The 6,650-nt window shown below is 47.8% G+C and overlaps 1 long non-coding RNA gene across 1 annotated transcript; it reads left to right on the top strand.

The window, feature by feature from the left end:
* The first annotated feature begins 2,975 nt into the window (after positions 1-2,975).
* Positions 2,976-4,923, top strand: LOC144314545 (uncharacterized). Its single transcript, XR_013380432.1, has 2 exons — positions 2,976-3,519; positions 4,691-4,923. It is a non-coding gene; the product is annotated as an uncharacterized LOC144314545 (long non-coding RNA).
* The last annotated feature ends 1,727 nt before the right edge of the window (positions 4,924-6,650 follow it).

Below are 6,650 nucleotides of genomic sequence, written 5' to 3'. Positions count from 1 at the left end.
GACTCCCCAGTGAAACCTTGAGTGGTTCTAGGTCAAAAGCCAAGTCTGAATTTCTGCATCCCCAGTAACTGGCAGCAGAAGAGTTGTCAGTGTTTGTGGAGGGAATCAATGAATGAATGACCTTACTACTGTTGAGATAGCCAAGCAACGATTATGGGTCTCGTTTCTGGAGTGTATGCCATGTGCTAGGCACGTGCTAGGCAATTTGCTTACACTTATTCACCATAGCTTCATACACCTTTTTGAGTCTGGCACATGGATTATTAGATCCATTTTACAGATGAGATACTTAAACTCGGGGATATCTGGCTCCAACTTCTTTATTTACTGAGGGTCTGCTATGCACCAGGTGCTGTCCTGTGGTCTGGGGATGTAGTGGGGAAGAGAACAGGCTAAGTCCTCACCTCCTGGAGCTCCTGTTGTAGTGTATGGGGTGAGGAGGGGACAAACAAACAAACAAATATATATGTAAATCATGTCAGAGCTGATAAGTGCTATACAGAAAAAGAGAGCAGGATTGGTGGGCATATTGCTAAGGCTGCCATAACAAAATACCACAATGGTGGCTTAAGCCACAGAAATTTTTCTCAGTTCTGGGGGCTAGAAACCCAAGATCAAAGTGTTGGCAGATTTGGCTTCTTTGAAGCCTCCCTCCTTGGCTTGCAGAGGACCACCAACTTGCTGTGTCCTTAAAGGACTTTCCTATGTGCATACCCTTGGTGTCTCTCTGTGTCCTAATCTCCTCTTCTTAAAATGGCAGCAGCCAGATTGGGTTAGGGCCACTTGACCACCTCATTTTAATTTTCCTACCTCTTTGGAGGCACAATCTCCAAATATAGTCATAGTCTGAGGTACTGGGGTTAGGATTTCAACACATGAACTGGGGAGGGGGAACAAATTCAGAAGGCCAGAGAGTGATAGGCTGGTGTGGGTGATACTGGAGGATGTCTAAGCCGAGACCTGAACAAAATGAAGGGAAGAACCTAGTTAGAGCAAAGAGAAGCAGAAGCAAGAGGGGACAGCAAGTGCAAAGGCCCTGAGGCTGGGATATGCATAGCTTGTTTGAGGAATGGCAGGAAGTCACTGTGGTTGTTGCTTTGTGAGTTGGGCAAAGAAGAGGATAAAGTCAGAGGGACAGACATACATGCATTCTCTGAATATTCTCAGAACTTTGTGGCTCAAAGTGACTGAGTCTTCCCTTCTCTGTAAGTACCTAGTTCAATACCTGTGTTGTGCAGATGGGGAAACTGCAGCCCAGAATGGGAAAGGACCTGCAGAGAGTCACACAGCCTGTGATGGCGGATGTCCTGCCCTAAGACTGCCTTTAGCACCTCTCTCTCCGGGGAAGTGTGTGGGGTGCTGCTGATGCTGCCAAAGCTCAGCTGACAGGAAGGATCTGAGAATTGGGATGATTATAATCGTTACTGTTACCTCTGTGCAGAAACAGCAGTTCCTGCCAAGTTCAAGTGGGAGAAGAGAAGGTGAAATGTAAAAGGCTTGGGGTGACTGGTCCCCAGAAGGAGAGAGTGATTCTCCCCAGGTAGTGCCTCACCATCTTGCCCTAATGCTCTTCTTTTTGGCCAGTTCATTAAGCAGCATCCATCTGTCTAGTCCCGGGGTTCGCACGTGGGGTGGCCTCAGTCACTCTGTACCCACTGGTGAGTGGGAGATAGGATCTGAACCCATGTCCATGGGGCTCCAGAGAGTGCCAAACCTAATGCTCCCCCTTCTAGAACATTCTTCTCCCGTCCCGCCCCTCCCTCAGTCCACTCTGCACAGTGCAGACAAAAAAAGAGCGTTAAAAACTTGTTAGTGGCATCACAATCCACTTAAATCTCTCCCATGATCCCTACTGCCCTGGGATAAGCCACTAGACCTTGGCACAGCCGCGGGGTCCCCCCGACTTGGTCCTTGGTCAGTTTCTAGCTTCCCTCCACCTATGCTAGTGACCTCTGCTCCTGGGATGCCACCAGTTTCTTCCTGCCTCAGGGCCTTTGCACAGGCAGTTCCTGCCACCAGGAGAATTCTCCTTCCTTTTTGCCTCCCTGGCTCCTGATGCTTCTGGTCTTAGTTCAAATGGTTCTTCAGGGGAACCTCCATGGGCCCCCAAATAATGTCTTCTTGTTTTTCTCCTCCTGCATGTTGTTTCATTCTCTTGCTTCACCATAAGAATCCTGACTTTAAATTATATTCAATTGTTTCTTTATGTTTCCCTCCTCCCCTAGACTATATGCTCTGTGAAGACAGGGAACACCCGGTGGTGTTCAAAGCAGAATAGATGCTGGGTAAATATATGGGATGATTGAGGGAATGAATGAATGAGGTTGAAGGTCCCCAGTCTCCTGAATGAGACCAATACTGGGGAGTGGGCCTGAGGATCTGATGGGCACCTTCTCCTCCAATGGCTGGAGTTCCCCTTGGTGAGTGGGGTGCTGTCACCAGGGCTACATATTTAGCAGCCCACCTCTCCAGGCATGCTTATATTTAATTCCACCTGATTCCACTTGTCACGTCTCCCAGGACAATCACAACCTTTTGACATCTTTAGGAGCCTGGAGATGCCAGGGTAGCAAAACACCACTGATTGTTGGGCAAGAGTCCTCCTCTCTCCATGCCTCTAAAGGCTGCCACCCAGTGAGAGGCCCTTTTGTCCTTCATGTGGCCCCTGCTGGGGCCACATGACATGGGGGGACCCCTGGAAGTCCTAGGTCCTGGGAGACCCATGGAAGTCCTTGGGTCCTAGGTCATTGGGACCTGGAGGCACTGCCAATGCCAGCCCACCTGTTTCTTAAAAGGAGCGCAGGTGGTGCTCAACACGTGATTGGCCGAACAGATGAATTCATCTTACATCTGATTGGTCCTCCTCACTGGGCTCCCTGCTGATTGGTCCTGCTGATTGGCTCCTCTTGTGATTTTCTTACTTGATGAATATTTTTCTCTGCAATCTTGGGTTCTTCAAAGGCATCCACCTTCATGTTTATTCACTCTGCCCCCATTGCGGGAGGCATCCCGGCCAGGTCCAGAGCCCCGGAGAACACCTGGGGCATAGCCTCTAACAGGACCTTGGGGGTGTGGGCACAGTGGGGACTGTGACAAGGGGTCGAGTCTTGGTCTCCAGTCCTTGCCGTCTTCCCTTCTCTTCTGCTTCCATCTGGATAGCCCAGACGCAGACTTCTGCTTGCTTGAATTTTCCACTAAGCCTTTGGATCTAGCCCCACCCTGCATTTGCTGACCTCACAGACCTCACTCTCATGATCTGAGTGGGGCTACAGTCACATCAGGGAGACAGACCCTTGATCTGCCAGGAGCCTATGAGGAAAAGGGGCGTCAGGTCATCTAGAGGACTCCTGAGGTGTTTGTCCGGACTCTCCCCCTGTCTTTTTTTTTTGTCCCCCTGTCTTTTAACACCATCTTCTGATTTGACATATGGCCTCAGGGAGGGAGACAGGCCTTCTTTCTCTGGGTTTGCAAGCTGTAAGGATCATAAGCCTGGAGTTGCTGGTGGTCATCTTCCCCACGGTGAGGAGAAAGCCAGCCTAAGGAGGGTGTCAACAGAGGGAAACAGAGCTAAGAGAAGGGAGGGAAAAGATAGAGCCCTGGGAGGATGGTTTGAGCCTCTGCCTCCAGCCATGCCTGAAGCCAGTTCCACCCACTTGATTTCCCAGTTCTGGGGGCCAACAAATCATTGTGCCTTTTGCTTTCACTATTTGTATTCTGCTTCTTGCAGTAAGAGGTTCTGCCTACAACAGGCTGCAACCAAGGGGGCAGAACCAAACTCCAGTAGGGAAGCCAGGCCCAGAACAAAGAAGCAAAGAAGCCTCAGGGCTGATGTGCCCTTAATGTGGGTAGGGTTCTCGGCGAGGGGAGCTGGCTGTCAGCAGGGCTAGAGTCAGAGCTGCCTGTGTCCTCTGTCCTGATGTGACGTGGACCACGTGGGGACATTGTGGGGCCCATGAGGTGAGGCAAAGTAATTATTGCCGCACAGATCAGGAAACTGAGCTCTGAAGGGGGGAAGTGATTTTCCAGAAGTCACATAGCTAGTAAGAGGGGCAGAGTCCTGAATTGTCTGGGTCTAAAGCGCAAGGCCCCAATCATTGCTCGGAACTGCTGGAGTCAGAGACCCCGAGAATCATCTCAGAATTAGTTCTCATCTGATAAAAGAGGGTCCCAAGATGACAAAATCTACCCCACCCCATCCGTCTTGTCTCCAGGGCACACACCCTGGGCTTCCCCCTCCTACCCCTCTGGCTGGTCCTTCTTAGTTTCCTCAGCTGGATCTTTCCCATCTTCTCAATAACAGAGAACCCAGGGCTAGTGCTTCGACCTTTCTTCCCCTCCAGCAGTGTTTCTCCTAAGGGGAGACCATCCGGTCCCATAGAAACACCACCTACATACTGGTGACTCCCAAAGTGGCTCCTTCCCCCTGAACCCGGTCCATACATCAGCTGCCAGCTGTGCTTCTCCACTTGGATGCCTGATAGGCTTGGGCCTCAACTTTCTGCTACCCCAATACCCCTCAGTTTTATTGAGATGTGAGTGACGTATAACATTGTGTAAGCTTAAGGAGTATAATGTGATGATTTGATACATCATATATATTTCAAAATGATTACCAAATAAGGTTAGTTAACACATCCATCGCCTCACATAATTACAGGTTTGTTTGTTTTTTTTTTTTTTGCCTGTGCAGTGAGAACATTCAAGATCTACTCTCCTATCAACTTTCAAACATATAATTAACTATAGTTACCAGGTGGTACATTAGATCCCCAGAACTTACTCATCTTCTAACAGGAAGCCTGTACATTTGGATCAACATCTCCCCATTCCTGCACTCCCAAGCCCCAGCAACCACAATTCTGCTGTTTTGATGGGTTTGGGTTTTTTGTTTGTTTGTTTTTAATGAGATGATATGGTAATTTGCCTTTGTTTGACTAATTTCACTTAGCATAGTGTCCTCAATTTCCTCCATATTGTTGCAAATGGTAGGATTTCCTTTTTAAAATTTTTTTGTGGCCAAATAATATTCCTTATATGCCATGTGATATATATATATATATATATAATATAATTACATAATATTTATTATATATAAATATATATTTAATATAATATATATTATATATATTATATAATTATATAATATATATTATATATATAATGCATTTTCTGTAACCATTCATCCATCTATGGACACTTTGGTAGTTTTCATTCTTGGCTATTATGAAGAATGCTGCTATGAACTTAGGGGTGCAGATAGCTCTTGAAGATGGTGATTTTATCTCCTTCAGACATACACCCAGAGATAGAATGGCTGGGTCATAGGGAAGCTCTATTGTTAAGTTGTTGAGTGAACTCCATCCTGTCTTCTTCTTTTTTAAAAGATTAATTTACTTATTTGAGAGAAAGAGAGAGAGAGAGAGTGAGAGAGAAAGGAGGGGCAGAGGGAGAGAAAGGGAAAGAAGCAGACTCCCTGCTGAGCACGGAGCCTGAGGCAGGCTCAATTTTAAGACCCTGAGATCATGACCTGAGCCAAAACCAAAAGTTGAATGCTTAACCAGCTGAGCCACCAGATGCCCCTCCATCCTGTTTTCTTTTTCCTTTTTTAAAGATTTATTTATTTATTCATTCATTCATGAGAGACAGAGAGAGAGAGACAGAGACACAGGCAGAGGGAGAGGCCGGCTCCATGCAGGGAGCCCGACATGGGATTTGATCCCGGGGTCTCCAGGATCAGGCCCTGGGCCGAAGGCAGGTGCTAAACTGCTGAGCCACCCAGGGATCCCCTCCATCCTGTTTTCAATGATGGCTGAACCAATTTACATTCCGACCTGTAGTGCACTAGAGCTCCTGTTTCTCCTAGCCTGTGGGCCTATCCGCGTAGCCTGTCTGCCCAGAACAGCCCTGCTCCACACCACACCACACCACACCACACCACACCCTACCACAGCACAGCACAGCACAGCACACCACTTCTGCTCTATTCTCCTTGACCCCTGGGTCTTCTCCAGCTCTTCCCCTGGGCGTGGGTCCCTCCTCCTCCATGGGGACCAGGAAGTACAAGGGAGCAGGTGCTCAGACCCTGTGCATTGACTGTGTGCGCAGCCTTAGTGTCTGGGATTGAGAACAGAGTTTGCAAACAGCTGCCCACTGGGGTGATCGAGCTCTCTGTCTATTTCTTTTGGCTCTAGTGGATTTTTTTCTTTAACAACAACAAAAAATTATTTTAAAAGAGATTTAGATCTGCAGAAAATTACAAAGGTGGTCCAGAGAGGTACCATAAGCCCCACACCTAGTTTCCCTTATCATTATTTTTAAAAATATGCCAGTTTGGGGGTGCCTGGGCGGCTTAGATTAGTGTCAGACTCTTGATTTAGGCTCAGGTCATGATCCCGGGGTTGTGAGACTGAGCCTGTGTTGGGATCTTCGCTCAGCAAGGAGTCTGCTTGAGATTCTCTCTCTCTCTCTCTCTGCCCCTCCCCCTGCTCTCTGTAAAATAAATAAATCTTTATTTTTTTTAAGATTTTATTTTTTATTTATTCATAGAGACAGAGAGGCAGAGACACAGGCAGAGGGAGAAGCAGGCACCACACAGAGAGCCTGACGTGGGACTCGATCCTGGGTCTCCAGGATCACGCCCTGGGCTGCAG

The sequence above is a fragment of the Canis aureus genome, chromosome 5 (genome assembly GCF_053574225.1).
Source record: "Canis aureus isolate CA01 chromosome 5, VMU_Caureus_v.1.0, whole genome shotgun sequence".
Taxonomy (NCBI): Eukaryota; Metazoa; Chordata; class Mammalia; order Carnivora; family Canidae; genus Canis; species Canis aureus.
This window is presented reverse-complemented; position numbering and strand designations above follow the sequence as displayed.